Here is a 13735-nt window from a genome sequence, read left to right on the forward strand (position 1 = left end):
CCTTAAGGTTCGCAGCCCGATTCGTAACCACTACGCTACCAGAGCTCCTTAATACCCTTAGCTTATTTTGTTTTTTCTATGCAATCCACCTTAATAAAACGCCCACATGCATAACTATGTTCATTGTAGCATTAGTCACAATAGCAAAAAAATAGAAACAGACTCATCTGTCCATTGACAGATTAATGGGCAAACAAATTGTGACACATACATACAATGGAATACTACATCATACTAAAGAACAATGGTGCGTACTCAAAACATAGTATGAATTAATCTGAATTACATCATGCTAAATTAAATAAGATAATCACAAACTGGCAATTATTGTAAACTCAAATTTCTATAAAAAGACAATAGGTATACATACAGAAGCAGCATTTTTTGATGATTACTAGGGATAGGAGGGAAGAAAAGGGGGGTTGCTTTTTAGATAACAGACCATTGTTACTTTTGCTAATGGGAAATAAAAGAGGCAATACTGAATATAGGTACAGTCTGCACATCGTGGCCAAGGTATATGATGACACTAAGAAGTACACAGAGTAAGGGCAGATTTGGTAAATGTGGTACTGTAGGATAAGCATTGGACCACAGGGTCAATTTGAACCAAATGTGATGGTTCAAATCAACCAGCCACTCCATGTAGACTATACAGCATCGCCATGAGTTGGAACCGACTTGTAACACATAGCAACAAAATAATATATATGAAGGAGCGCTGGTAGTGTAGTGGGTTATAAGTTGGGCTGCAAACCGCAAGGTCAGCAGATGGAATCTACCAGCCATTCCGAGGGAGGCTTTCTGCTCACATAAAGACTTACAACCTTGGAAACCCTACACAGAGTTTCTATGAACCAAAACTAATTCCATGGCACACAACCACCACTATCAGCATAACATATATAATTTTGCAACAATAATAATAACGCTCAGAAAATACATATGTGGTTACATAGGTAGCTATATATGCACAGATGTGTACAGGAAGGTGTATGTGAGTACATGTATATACATGTGTATGTATAAGTGTGCCTGTGGGCATATGTATAAATATATGTTTGTGGTATGGTATATTGTTGTCGTTATATACTATGAGTCAGTTCCAACTCATAGTGACCCTGTATAGGGTTCCCGAGGAGAGGCTGGTGAGTTTGAACCACCAGTCTTTTGGTTCAAACTGACCTTGCAGTCCAGTGCTTATCCAACTATATATTTCTATAATAAAGCACATAGGAGGCACAGTTACAGATACTTCCTAGCCGTAACTAAACACCTCATGGGATTTGGTTTTATGCATTTGAAGTCTTAGGACCATAGTTTCATGGGACAACTTAGTCAATTGTCGGGGACCTGCCTCGACACAGGTGTTTGGTTCACGAGGTGGGGATATCTGGTGGCTGTAGAAATATAGAGATACACACAAGGACACCAAGAGAGAGACAAAGAGACACCCCGAAACCAGAGTGGATGCGGGACTGGCATCAGGCAGATCCTGCATTGCAAACATCTCAGCCAAGAAGGCCATAATATCCTGCATAGTAAACATCTTGGCTAAACAGGCAGTATTGTTGCAATGCTGGATGGAGCCCCCTGCATGCTGTAACGCACGCCTTGCCAGTCGTAATGCACCTGGATTCGTTCTGCGCCTCCATTTTATTTAGGGGAGGTACTTTACACAAAGCTGGGAGGGACTAAGACAAGGTACAGCTAACATACGTAATTTTCCAGACATTCAGGCAGCTTTACATCATACTTCGCAGGTTCGAATCTCACGACAGCAACTTGGTATCTCAAGCTTAATTAACATACTTTTTAACACCTAGCCTCAAATGGGGGAAGGAAAAGGAGGATTGGTAATATTTTCATTAAAGCCGAAACTGTAAAATTCCAAAAAGGCAAAGTTCTTCCCTCAAAGAATTCAGTCAAAGTAAATTGGGTGGCTCCCCGGTCTCTGTTCTAAGAACAAAAGAACTGCCCTGCCTAAAGGTTTCCAGGTGCAAACCTGGCCCAGGCAGCCAACACAATGGGAATCCTCCCAATCCTCCTTTTCCTTCCCCCATTTGAGGCTAGGTGTTAAAAGGTATGTTAATTAAGCTTGAGATACCAAGTTGCTGTCGTGAGATTCGAACCTGCGAAGTATGATGTAAAGCTGCCTGAATATCTGGAAAATTACGTATGTTAGCTGTACCTTGTCTTAGTCCCTCCCAGCTTTGTGTAAAGTACCTCCCCTAAATAAAATGGAGGCGCAGAATGAATCCAGGTGCATTACGACTGGCAAGGCATGCGTTACAGCATGCAGGGGGCTCAGTCCAGCATTGCAACAATACGGATATCAAGGGTTTATGTATGCACTTAATAATAAACCTATCTGAACACTAAAATGAAAAACAGTTTGCTATAAGTGCTAGGTGGCCAGAGTCTGTTCCTCAGAGCCTGCAGCCTGTACGGTCTGCAACACTCAGGCCCACAGGGCCTCGAACTCCTGACCAGGTCTGCACGGTTTGCAACAGTCAATTGACAATAACACAGTTCATAAAGTTTATGTTCTACATCCTAATTTGTTCAATAGTATTGTTGTTTTTAAGTGCCGTCGAGTTGATTCCAACCCATAGTGATCCTGTATAGGGTTTCTGAGGAGCATCTGGTGAGCTTGAACCACCAACCTTATGGTTCAAAGCAACCTTGCCAGTCCAGTGCATTAACCCACAGTACCAAAAACTTGTGTGCCATCATCCAAAAGATATTATTGGTCTCAACTCATTTGGAGAAAAAAAGAAAGATAGAAATAAGACTCAAATATAAAACTATTCTATAAGACTAATAGCCCACACAATCCAGGCCTTTATCTATCCTGAGACCAGAAGAACTAGATGGTGCCCAGTTGCCATTACCAACCATTCTGAGCAAGGACACAATAGATAGAAATGGTGATAAATGTAGAACAAATCTTAACTTTTTTTTTTTTAAGGCCAGACTCAATGGACTGGTAGAGCCCAAAATAAATCCCTGTGACTATCACCTTGAGATACAGTTTCAACTTGAAACTGAAACCACTTTTGGAGGTCACATTTTGACTAAATAATAGATTAGCTCATGAAATAAACAATGTAACGTATGAGTACTGTAATCCTTTTTAAAAGCTTCTATATGAGACCAAATGATCAACATTTATCCTAACGCAAAGATGAGAAGGTAAGACAAAGATGAGAAGTTAAAGGTGAAGGAGGGAGCATGCATGGAAACTTGACTAAGGGAAACAGAACCACCAGAATGGAAATAATGTGAATGCCAATGCACTGTGAAAAATGTAACCAACATCAGTGAATAATACAAAGAGAACAACAATTTGCTGTGCAAACTTTCTCCAGAAACATGGTAAATATAAAAATAATAACTACCATTTCTTCTTCAATAGTTATCATGTGTAAACTTTATGCTAAGAACCTGGGCATTGCTAACTCAGATTTTAGAATGGCGAATACTGAGTAATTTATCAATATTTATACTATTAATAAATTGTTGTTATTGTTAAGTGCTGTCAAGTCAACTCCAACCCATAGCGACCCTGTATACGGTTTCCAAGGAGCAGCTGGTGAGCTTGAAAACCAACAACCTTGCAGTTCAAACAGCTTTGCAGTCTGGCATATTAACCCAAGTTGTTGTTGTTGTTAAGTGCCGTCGAGTCAGCTCCAACCCAAGTAGCAGTGTCTAAATTCAGGTTGCTCTATCCATCTTCAGAACAGACCTCTTAGCTGGCATGTAAGCTTGCTGGTGACCACATTCATCTACTGGTGAGTAGAAGAGACAGAAAGGCAGCAATGAAGAAATGGGCTGAATTCAACCACATTCCATAGACTCCTATTGACCTGGATATGAGAGAGAGAAGGTACAATGTGTGGTGAGACCTGGGGACACCTAAGCCCATGGACAGAACATAGCGCCATAGAGGGCTAGAGCTGAGAGTGAAGCATACAGCTGATATGAAGTGAGGGGAGATGCACAAGCACACCCAAACTTGCAGAGTAGACCTCTTGACCATTATGCCACTTACAGCTATGTCATTCTACAAGTATGATGAGATTTCTTAAATTGTACATCTAGCTCAAGTTCTCCTAAAAAAACATAATACCTATTCCAATGATCCAACCCTCAACCCATACACACACACACACACACACACACATCCATATCCAGAGCCTATTCCCAACTTACTGGAGAAATACCCACCCCTAGCGCATGACAAGCCCCTGGTCTTTCCAATATGATCTAGTTCATTTCAGCAGAGCCCTTGACTAACCTACTAACCCAAACCAAACCCATTTTCATCACGTTGATTCTGACTTATGCTGACTCATTTCCACGGCTGCAAATCTTTACAAGAAGCAGACAGCCTCATCATTCTCCCTGAGTGGCTGGTGCATTTGAAACATTCACCCGTGGATAGCAACCCAATACGTAACTCTCAGTTCCAAAAACTAATAATGCTGTTATTGTTAAGTGTCATCAAGTCAGTTTCAACTCATAGTGCTCCTGCATAATAGGGCTTCTGAGGCTGAAATAGTCTCAGGAAGAGAAAGCCTTATCTTTTTCCTGGGGAGCGGCTGGTGAGCTCAAACCATTGACTTAACCAGTGATTATCTTACAGAGAAACGGTGTTCCCTAAAAATCTACTAGATGGTTAAAATCTGCCCATTGGCAAGTACATACATTTAGATTTGAAGTGCAGATGCTCACGATGTCTCCTGAAAGAAAGGAAAGGGGGAATTGTAAGGCAGGTTAAAAGATTAGGCAAATGCATCAATGGGTTCACAATTTACCACAAACAAGTCCAGTTCTGAAACAAAGGAATAAAACAGTTTTCCCAAACTCCAAATGACCTTCGTTGTTCCCATCTACTCACGAATCCCTCCTTCCTTTCCATAACTTTTCTGAGCTATTTCGCAAGACCCAAACGAAAGTCTCATCATACTCCTGAGCTGAGAGTATTATGTTGTTGTTGTTGTTAAGTGCCGTCGAGTCGGTTCCGACCCATAGCGACCCTGTACAGGGTTTCCAAGGGTGTAAATCCTTACGGGAGTAGAAAGCCTCATCTTTCTCCCGCGGAGCGGCTGGTAGTTTCGAACTGCTGACCTTACGGTTCGCAGCCCGATTCGTAACCACTACGCTACCAGAGTATTATAGAACATTATAAATAAATATGCTGGATATTGGGCATAAAACACACTGTCCTAGACCACCTGGAAGTTGATCATCCCAGGATATCTCTCAGACACCTTCTCTGCAAGACAGGATTTTAATGGGCAGCAGAGACAAACAGCCCATCTGCACATGCAACACTTCCCCAAGGAGCTCTGTTCAGATATCCTTCACTGCACACAGATCCTGCAGGGCAACTCTTGATAAAACAGATTGGCTTCTTTTAATTCAAATTGAATCCGTTCTACCCACGTCTAATTTCTTTTGAAGGAGTTGTTAGTGTAGTGTGATGTTTATGTAGGTGGATTTCCTTGCACACGAGATCCATCCACTAGGCATCAAACTACTTAGGCAGAACATTTGTAAGTAGAATTTGGTCACAACTTTAGCTGAACTCTGAAAGGAGCGAAGGTAGAGGTTTGCTGCCATCTGCTGGTAAATATGAGTCTTTGCTCACAAGAGAACATCAGCTGGGCTCAAAATTTGGTGTTGTCAAGTGCCAAGGAGTCAGAGCAACACTGTATAGGGTTTCCGAGGAGCGGATGGTGAATTTGAACCCTGGCCTTGCAGTTTAAACCAACATTTCGGTCCAGTGTGTTATCCTGCAGAGCCACACCAAGACTCCAGGATCAATGATGTGCTTGCTCAAATCCTCGTCCTCCCACCATAGTCCATTACTATGAGTTCCAGTCTGACTCGGAGTCATTTTATGTAGCAGAAAGGAACTGCTCCATAGGGTTTCCAACCCTAAAACCTTTCCAGAAGCAAATTCTCACATCTTTCTCCCCTAGTGTGGCTGTTGGGTTTACACAGGGGACCTTTCAGTTAGCAGTCAAGTGCTTAACCCCTGTGCTACCAGGGTCCTTCACAATGTGTCCAGGACTCCTCAGTTTTCACCAGAGCTGAACCTCAGGCCAGCATTTCATTCAGTGGTCTGATAAGCCTTCCCTTGTGACCCTGGTACAACTTAAACTACAGAGTTTAGGAGGGAGACAAAGAGATGACTTAGATGAGACTCCAGTAGGTCATGAGTTTACATCTAGCTCATTAAAGGACAGAGGGTAGAGATATTACCTAATACATCTTTATATCTTCCAACAAGAGAGCTTAGTCCTGGATATGTTGAAATTATTAGGATAACCTCAAGGAAGATGTATGTTCTAGTGATATCGCTCAATTCATTTTGATTAGGAAGCAATGAAGGTGCATCAGGGATCTAAGCCTGGAGAGTTGTCAAGTACATGTTATCATTATTCCTAACCCTAACCCTGAATTCTGACTTTTCCTATATATTGGAGTCCTAACATATTTTTTTGACTAAGAACTGTTCCATCTTTTCATGGCCCTAGCAATGTTTCTAATGAAATCTATTAGAAATACAGAAAAATGCCAGCCATCAGGTTCCCATTTTTATCATAAAAAGGAGCTGGTATGGCATTATGAGGACAGATCATCCTACTTCATGTTCATTTGAAAGAATTCAGGCAAAGGAAAAAACCAGTATCAGTTGAGACTGGACAAGAATTTTCAATTTGATAACATAAGGTCAAAAATGTCCATGAATGAATTGCTCAATTCACTGGTTGGTGAATACATTTGACCTGCGGCAGTACTGAGGAAATCTCACAATCCAGCGTATTTCCTGACCTAAACAGAGGCTGCACATAACCCCTGCACATGACAGATGAACCCCTCCTAAACTTCTCTTCTTCACCTCCACTTCAACTTAGATGCCACATGTCACAATGAAGTGGTTAGCAGTTAAGAAAAAGGGAGACTTACCACCGCAGATCAGCATCATTACCTTCAGAGAGGAAAGGTGCCTGGGGAAAAGTATTTCAGTAGAAAATATGGGAAGAACTTGCCTTTTCATCTTATAATGAGCGTGACCAACTAGCTCATTGTCTCCATGTGAGGGAATGCAAGCGTGTGCCATCTCTTGAGATATTCTATTCTAGATCAGTCCACTTTAAAAATTCATTCCAATTTCCTGCTCTTCGTCATCTCTCAGCTATTGCCTATGATCTTTCATAAGAGGGTTTATTGATTTTCCTTGGAGTTCCAGCATAAATTGCTCCTCCTAGTGGCTACACGTTGATGATAGAATGGGGAAGAGGCACACAAGACTATTAAAGACCCTATAGAAACAGGGCTTTGAACAAATACATCCTGGCTCAGTCACAGTCCATGATTGAGTCGATTTTTCTTTTTTTAAACTTCACTGAAAACTTCTTACTGGCCCTTTGGATAGAAACGGGAATTTATTTGTCAGGAAGGATGATCCCATCATACTTCTGCTGGAACCAGCGCATGGCCTCCTCTTTGCTGATTCTGTATTTGGCCCCAATGCAGCCTGTCCTGCGCTTCTCGTCTGCGATGCTGAAACCTGACCTACGGAGCACCACATAGAAGTCCAGGCCGTAGATCCCAATGCTAGGGTCACTGGATTCCCAGATCGATGTGCTTCTGGATCCCAAAACCAAAGTTACCGGTGTCTGAAAAGTTATTCTTTCATAACTCGTACTCTCGCACCTTCAGACTTCTCTCCAGAATCTCCTCTGCCTTGGCTCCACGAACTTTGCAGTGGACCGCAATCTTTTCATTTCTCCTAATGCCAAAGGATCTGACAGTGTATCTAGCTTTGGAGAACACAGGGGTCTGGCCGGTCAGCTGCTCCAGCACCTTGGCTGCCCGAGTCAATCTGTCCCCACTCTCCCCAAGCATATGTTGAGGCAGAGCTTGTGGATGCAAAGTTCCCCCATGGGGTTCTCTTTTTCACCTTGATCCACCAAGAGGGAAAACAGGAAGAGTTGAATTGTTTTTTTTTTAATGTAGATGAGCTGGAATGCTAACCAGAACAGGGAAAATAACACATCAAAGCCCTGCTAGAAACTTAATTTCCTTAAAAAACAATGCTAATGTGTACATTGCATAGCAACGAAATCTCTTGACCTGATGAGTGTGGGGTCAAAGGAGGAGTGCCCAGCTCAAGGATGGTGGCCAACCAACCACACAGCTTATTAGTGTGAATGACTCTCCATACTTCTGGCAATAGTCAGTGTCACGCACCAGACTCCTAAAAGGGCTTACTACATCTTTCTTGAGATCCCATTCCAAAGCTTTGACCTGTCATTTTTTCCATCCCAGTTAGCATTCTGGATCACCAAGATTTTTAAAGTTTGGATCTCTTCTGATTTCACTTTGTCAGCCATGACTGAACTGGTTCAAACTGGTTCAAAGCCCTGGATAGATGCTAAAAGAGGAAAAATGTACTACCAATATTTAAAAGGACACCAGAAAGCAAGTGATTTTCTGTCTTTAACAGTTGACATTAAATGAAAAATCCTACAATTAAGTAGTATGTATACAAGGGGGCTTCAAAACATTTTTGGAAAAGTGGAATTAAAAGATAACAGAATGTTCCACAAACTTTTTGAAGGCCCCTTGTATATTACCACAGTGACTTTAAGTCAATAAACCAATTGTTACAGATGGGATTGTACATCCCACAAAAATGATCTCTGAACAATATTATCAGTTAATAGGAGATCATGCCAGGGTAGGGTGAGTTCTAATCTGATCTGAGTGGTATTCTTACAACAGAAAAGAGACACAGAGACAGGTAAGAATGCCAAGTGATGACAGAGTGATGTACCAGAACAATGAAATTGACAAGGAGCTCTGGTAGCATAGTGGGTTACAAGTTGTGCTGCGGTCAGTTCAAATCTACCAGCAGCTCCACAAGAGAAAGATGAGGCTTTCTGCTCCCATTAAGATTTACAGACTTACAAACTCTATGCAGGGTCGTTATCAGTTGAACGTGACTCCATGTCACAGAACCAACACCATCAGAAACTGAGCAATAAGAGCCCTCTGCGAGAAAGTGGCCATGCAGATACTCTGAGTTTGGACTTCGAGCCCCAGAACTGTAAAACAACACATTTCTATTCTTATAACCCACATGAGTCTGAACCGACACAACGACACTGACAACAACAAAGTATGTGGTAGACAGGCCTAGGAAACTAATAAGACCCCCTGTGGAGCAATTCTACTGGGTCTATCAGGTTGCTAGGAGTCAGAATTGACTACATGGCAGTGGTTTGGGTTTAGATTGGATGGACCTCATAGGCAGAAAAGCCATCAAATGCAGCTGTCTCTGTTTTCTAGCATCCTGTGGAAAGCATGTGTGGGCTCGTGCTACTGTGTGGAAAATGAGCTGTGCTCCAGGGAAGGCCATCATTCAGTGGCTCTATATTTTTATGGACAAAGACTTGTTTTCACCACTAATTTGTCTCTGTTGAGGCATATACTTCTGATTTGTGCACTTTTCTATGTGCAAGCAAAATATAATTTTCAAGGTGAGGGAGGGGAAAGAATCTCACATTCTCCATCAATTACTACTCACCTCTAGCTTCCTGTTCTATGGCAAACTTGCCAATTAGGTACCATCACCCTTTCTTTCTCCATCTTCCACTCATTCCTCACTCAACAAGCTGTGTGCTTCACCATTCCCACATGAGTGTTACTAGCTACAAGCCTCAGTGGTGTAGATATTGTTAAGAAAATGGACTAATTTCTTCTTCACAAAGTCCTCCCCCTTTGGCTTCTGACACCATCCTTTTCTAGTTTTCCTCCTACAACTCTTGTCATTTCTTAGGTCCTGGTGTGGTGCTGTAGGATAAGCACTGAACTGGTAATCTACCACCACTCCGTGGAAACCCAATACAGTCTCACTATGAGTTGGAACTGACTTAACGGCACTGAACAACAAGAGTAGCTCTCAAACTTTAGCATGAATCAGAGTTATCTGGGGGGCTTGTTAAAACAGATTGCTGTTTAAACTCACAGAGTTTCTAATTCAGTAGTTGTTGGATGCGGCCCAAGAAATTGCATCTCTAACAAGTTCCCAGGTGATGCTGATGCTACTGGTGTAGGGATCAGACTGAAGGACTACTTCCTACCATGTCTCTTCTGAGCCCCAGAACTATATACTTGACAATACTATTTGATAAAGGAGCTCTGGTAGCATAGTAGTTACAAGTCAGGCTGCTAACCTCAAGATCAGCAGTTCAAAACTACCAGCTGTTCTGTGAGAGAAAAATGAGACTTTCTGCTCTCTTAAAGATTTACAGCCTCTAAATCATATGCAGGGTTGCTATGAGTCAGAACCGACTCCACAGCACATAACCACCAACAACTTGCTTATCTTCTAGGTATCTCAGAAACTATAGGTCCAAAGCTGATCTTGTGATCTTGTCCCCATGTCTGTTCTTCTTCCAAATCCCCATCTTAATACACTCAACTACTGGAAGCCAGACAGATAGATGCCATCCTTGATTGCTCCCTCTTACAATCATATCTCATGATCTAGTCCCCATGTCTGTTCTTCTTCCAAATCCTCATCTTAATACAAATACACTCAACTACTGGAAGCCAGACAACTAGATGCCATCCTTGATTGCTCCCTCTTACAATCTGCAACTAATTACTGACTCTTTCAACTCTTATTCACCTCTCAATTCCTACCACCACTATAACCTTCTACCTGAAAGACTGCCACTCTTCCTAGCTCATCTCCTCACATCCACACACTAAGTTACTCTGCCAGAGTGATCTTCTCTAACTCAAATTTGGTCTCAATTGCTTCCTTATTTTAAACTTTCACACAACTCTCAGGTTGACCAAAGTCTATAATATAATCTGTTCAGCTATGGGAAATCCTTCTCAACCTTATCTTGTGCCATTCTCTGTGAGCTCCAGCCTCCTCTACCCATTCTCAGTTTCTCAGTTGTACTATCTCCCCTCCCACCTGGGCCTTACTTCCTATCTGACTCCCTCACCCCACTCCCTTCACCTGAATAGCTCTTCAACTTCCTTGGTTTCCCCAACTAAGTTGTTTTAAATTCTATAAATTCTTTCTCAAAATATTGTTAATAATTCAATGATATTTCATTTAATACTTGGCTATGAAAAGTAGACACCATGCCTGTCTTGTTCAAGGTATGCTCAAGCATGATTAAACCCACGCACAGCCATAGAAGCAGACTGCCTCATCTTTCTCCAACAAAGCAGCTGGGGGGTTTGAACCACCAACCTGTCAGTTAGCACCTCAATATTTTACCCACTGTACCACCTGGGTTCCTCAAACATGACTTATTGTTGTTAAGTGATGTCAAGTCAGTTCTGACTCCTAAAAATTCTGTATAGGCTAGGACTTGTAGTTCTCTGGAGCAGCATCAATCTGAGGTGGTTTGCTAACATAGTCCGGGGATGTTAGGCATAGTCTCCTAGCTTTGCTGGTAAACACTTGGTCTCCAGGGCCTGCTCTGCTCTTTGCCTCATTTATCCACTCTGCTCTATACCAGCTTTGGCTGCCCATCCCTCTTTGTGTACATCAGGAAGCCAAGGAGATGATGGTGACAACAGTTGGCATTAAGGGTAAAGGATAACAACGTTACTGGAAAGTTTCAGGCAGGTGGACACTTCCCCATCTCACCACTTTGACAGGAATTTTCTGTTTGTCTTCATTTTTTTCAAATGTTTAGGAATGAATGCTAAATTCTGACATAGTTTTGATCTGTATTATATATAGTTTGAGTTCTTAATGCCAACCCATGTCCCTAAGAGCCACTTTTGACTTTTATCTCCAGTGTCCTAAGACAAAAGTAAGTTAAAGAAGATACTTCTTGAAAGAAAGCCTAAAGGAAAAATAAAAAATAACGGCTGTCCGACTGACTACTACAAGAACTAGCAAGTTGCTTGCCCAGGAGACATCAAGACAAGTGGTTGTGTCCCCTCAAGGCAAACCCCCTTCCAAGACTAAGACTCAAGGGGAATACACGAACAGTCATGCGCTCTGACTGGTGACCACGCTGGTCACTGATAAGGGGAAGTGAGGGGAAAACAGCAATGAAGCTGCAAGCTAAGTCCTACCACACTCAATAGACTCCTGTGAACCCGGGTGAAGACCTGGTTGGCCAGCAGTGTGGCAAGACCTGGGAAATCTTGGGCCCAGAGTCAGTGACATAGCCACAGAGGACTAGAGTGGAGAGTGAAGCATCCAGCTGATAAGAAGAGAGGGTATATGCATAAGAACATCCACACTTGCAGATAATACCCACTTGACCTGGCTTCAATGACTGGATGATCAGAGCTCAACTAGAAGAAGAAAGAAGAGGGAAAAAAGAATAATCTGATATAATTTGATGAACTTGACCTATACCTATGGATGCAGTAGCTCAAAAGAGGGAACAGATCTTTACAGCAAGGATCATTCCCACCCCCTAAATACACAAAGTAGATAGGGATGGGCAACTTGGACATTGGCTACCCACAGTGGGGCGGAGGGAGGTACAAAGGCAAGAAGTGACTGGCTTATAAGCTCTCAAGAGGGAACCTAGATCTAGAGGGCATGGAGGAAGGTAGAATCTCCACTGAATAGTATCCAATCTCTCTGGGTGGGGCTGATGAAAGGAGATTAGGATAGGATTCTTGTGGCACAGTAGTGAATAATTGTTATCAGGACTGACTGTGAGGGTTGGATATGTAAAGGTAGACATTTTGTAGTAAAAGGAGGGGAGTGGTTGATTTTGCAGTTTGCAGTCCAGGAGCAGAGGTCCTTGGGACCATCGAGGGAGAAGAGCAGAGTGCAGGACCGTACCCAGAGAAACAGTGATGCCAGAGATGGAAGCAGAGACAATGACATGGAGAAATGGAGCAGCTGGGGGCTCTAAACCCAGAGAGGGAGAGAGGCTGTATGCTGATGACCGAGGTGGGGGGGCTTGCTGGGTATACCCTTTGGTTGGCTGATGATGTATAGAAGGGATTGTAACCATGGCAATGAAACGATATACGATCGGATGAATGTAAAGCTAATGTTCTGCCATGTAAACTATCACATAATTCAAATAAAACATTTTTTTTAAGTAAGTTTAAAGGTATTGTTACAAAATTATAGGCACCCCTTCTTTAAACACAAGTATCTAATTGTGAAGATGTAATTTCTCACCATATTCTCCATCTAGATTTGTACACTTCTGAAGGCGGTATTTTCATCTCTCTAAACCTATGTTGATTTTTTACAGCTAAGTGGTGGTTCAAACCCACCAGTTGCTCCTCAGAAACTCTATACAGGGTTGCTATAACTTGCCAGCACTTAAGAACAACAACTCTTCCAGGAAGAATTCTGCCCTCTTTGATTTATACCATGTTAAAATTGTAGCTTGGGCATCCTTGGGGGAGACAGATCATGCTCCTTTTCAGTGTTGTTTATATTTTGAGAACAAAAAGAAGTTTGAAAGGGCAAGATCAGGGACATAGCGTGGATGAGATAAGGTTTCCCAAGGAAATTCTCATAAGGCAGCTCTTTCTACCCTCAAAGAATGAGCAGAGAAAATCTTACCAAGATTACCTCTTTGGAATACCAAAACATAGTCACCATGACCTTCTGAGCTTGAATGTAACTGGCCCAACAGATCCCCTCAGAAGCCATGTTTGATTGAACCTTGCTCTCTGGATCGTATTGATCCCAAAC

The 13735-nt window shown here is 42.2% G+C and overlaps 1 pseudogene; it reads right to left on the bottom strand.

Annotated features, from left to right (window-relative positions):
• Window positions 1-7460: 7460 nt before the first annotated feature.
• LOC102815346 lies at window positions 7461-10566 on the bottom strand (annotated as a pseudogene).
• Window positions 10567-13735: the final 3169 nt, after the last annotated feature.

The sequence above is a fragment of the Chrysochloris asiatica genome, unplaced genomic scaffold (assembly GCF_000296735.1).
Source record: "Chrysochloris asiatica unplaced genomic scaffold, ChrAsi1.0 scaffold00067, whole genome shotgun sequence".
NCBI lineage: Eukaryota > Metazoa > Chordata > Mammalia > Afrosoricida > Chrysochloridae > Chrysochloris > Chrysochloris asiatica.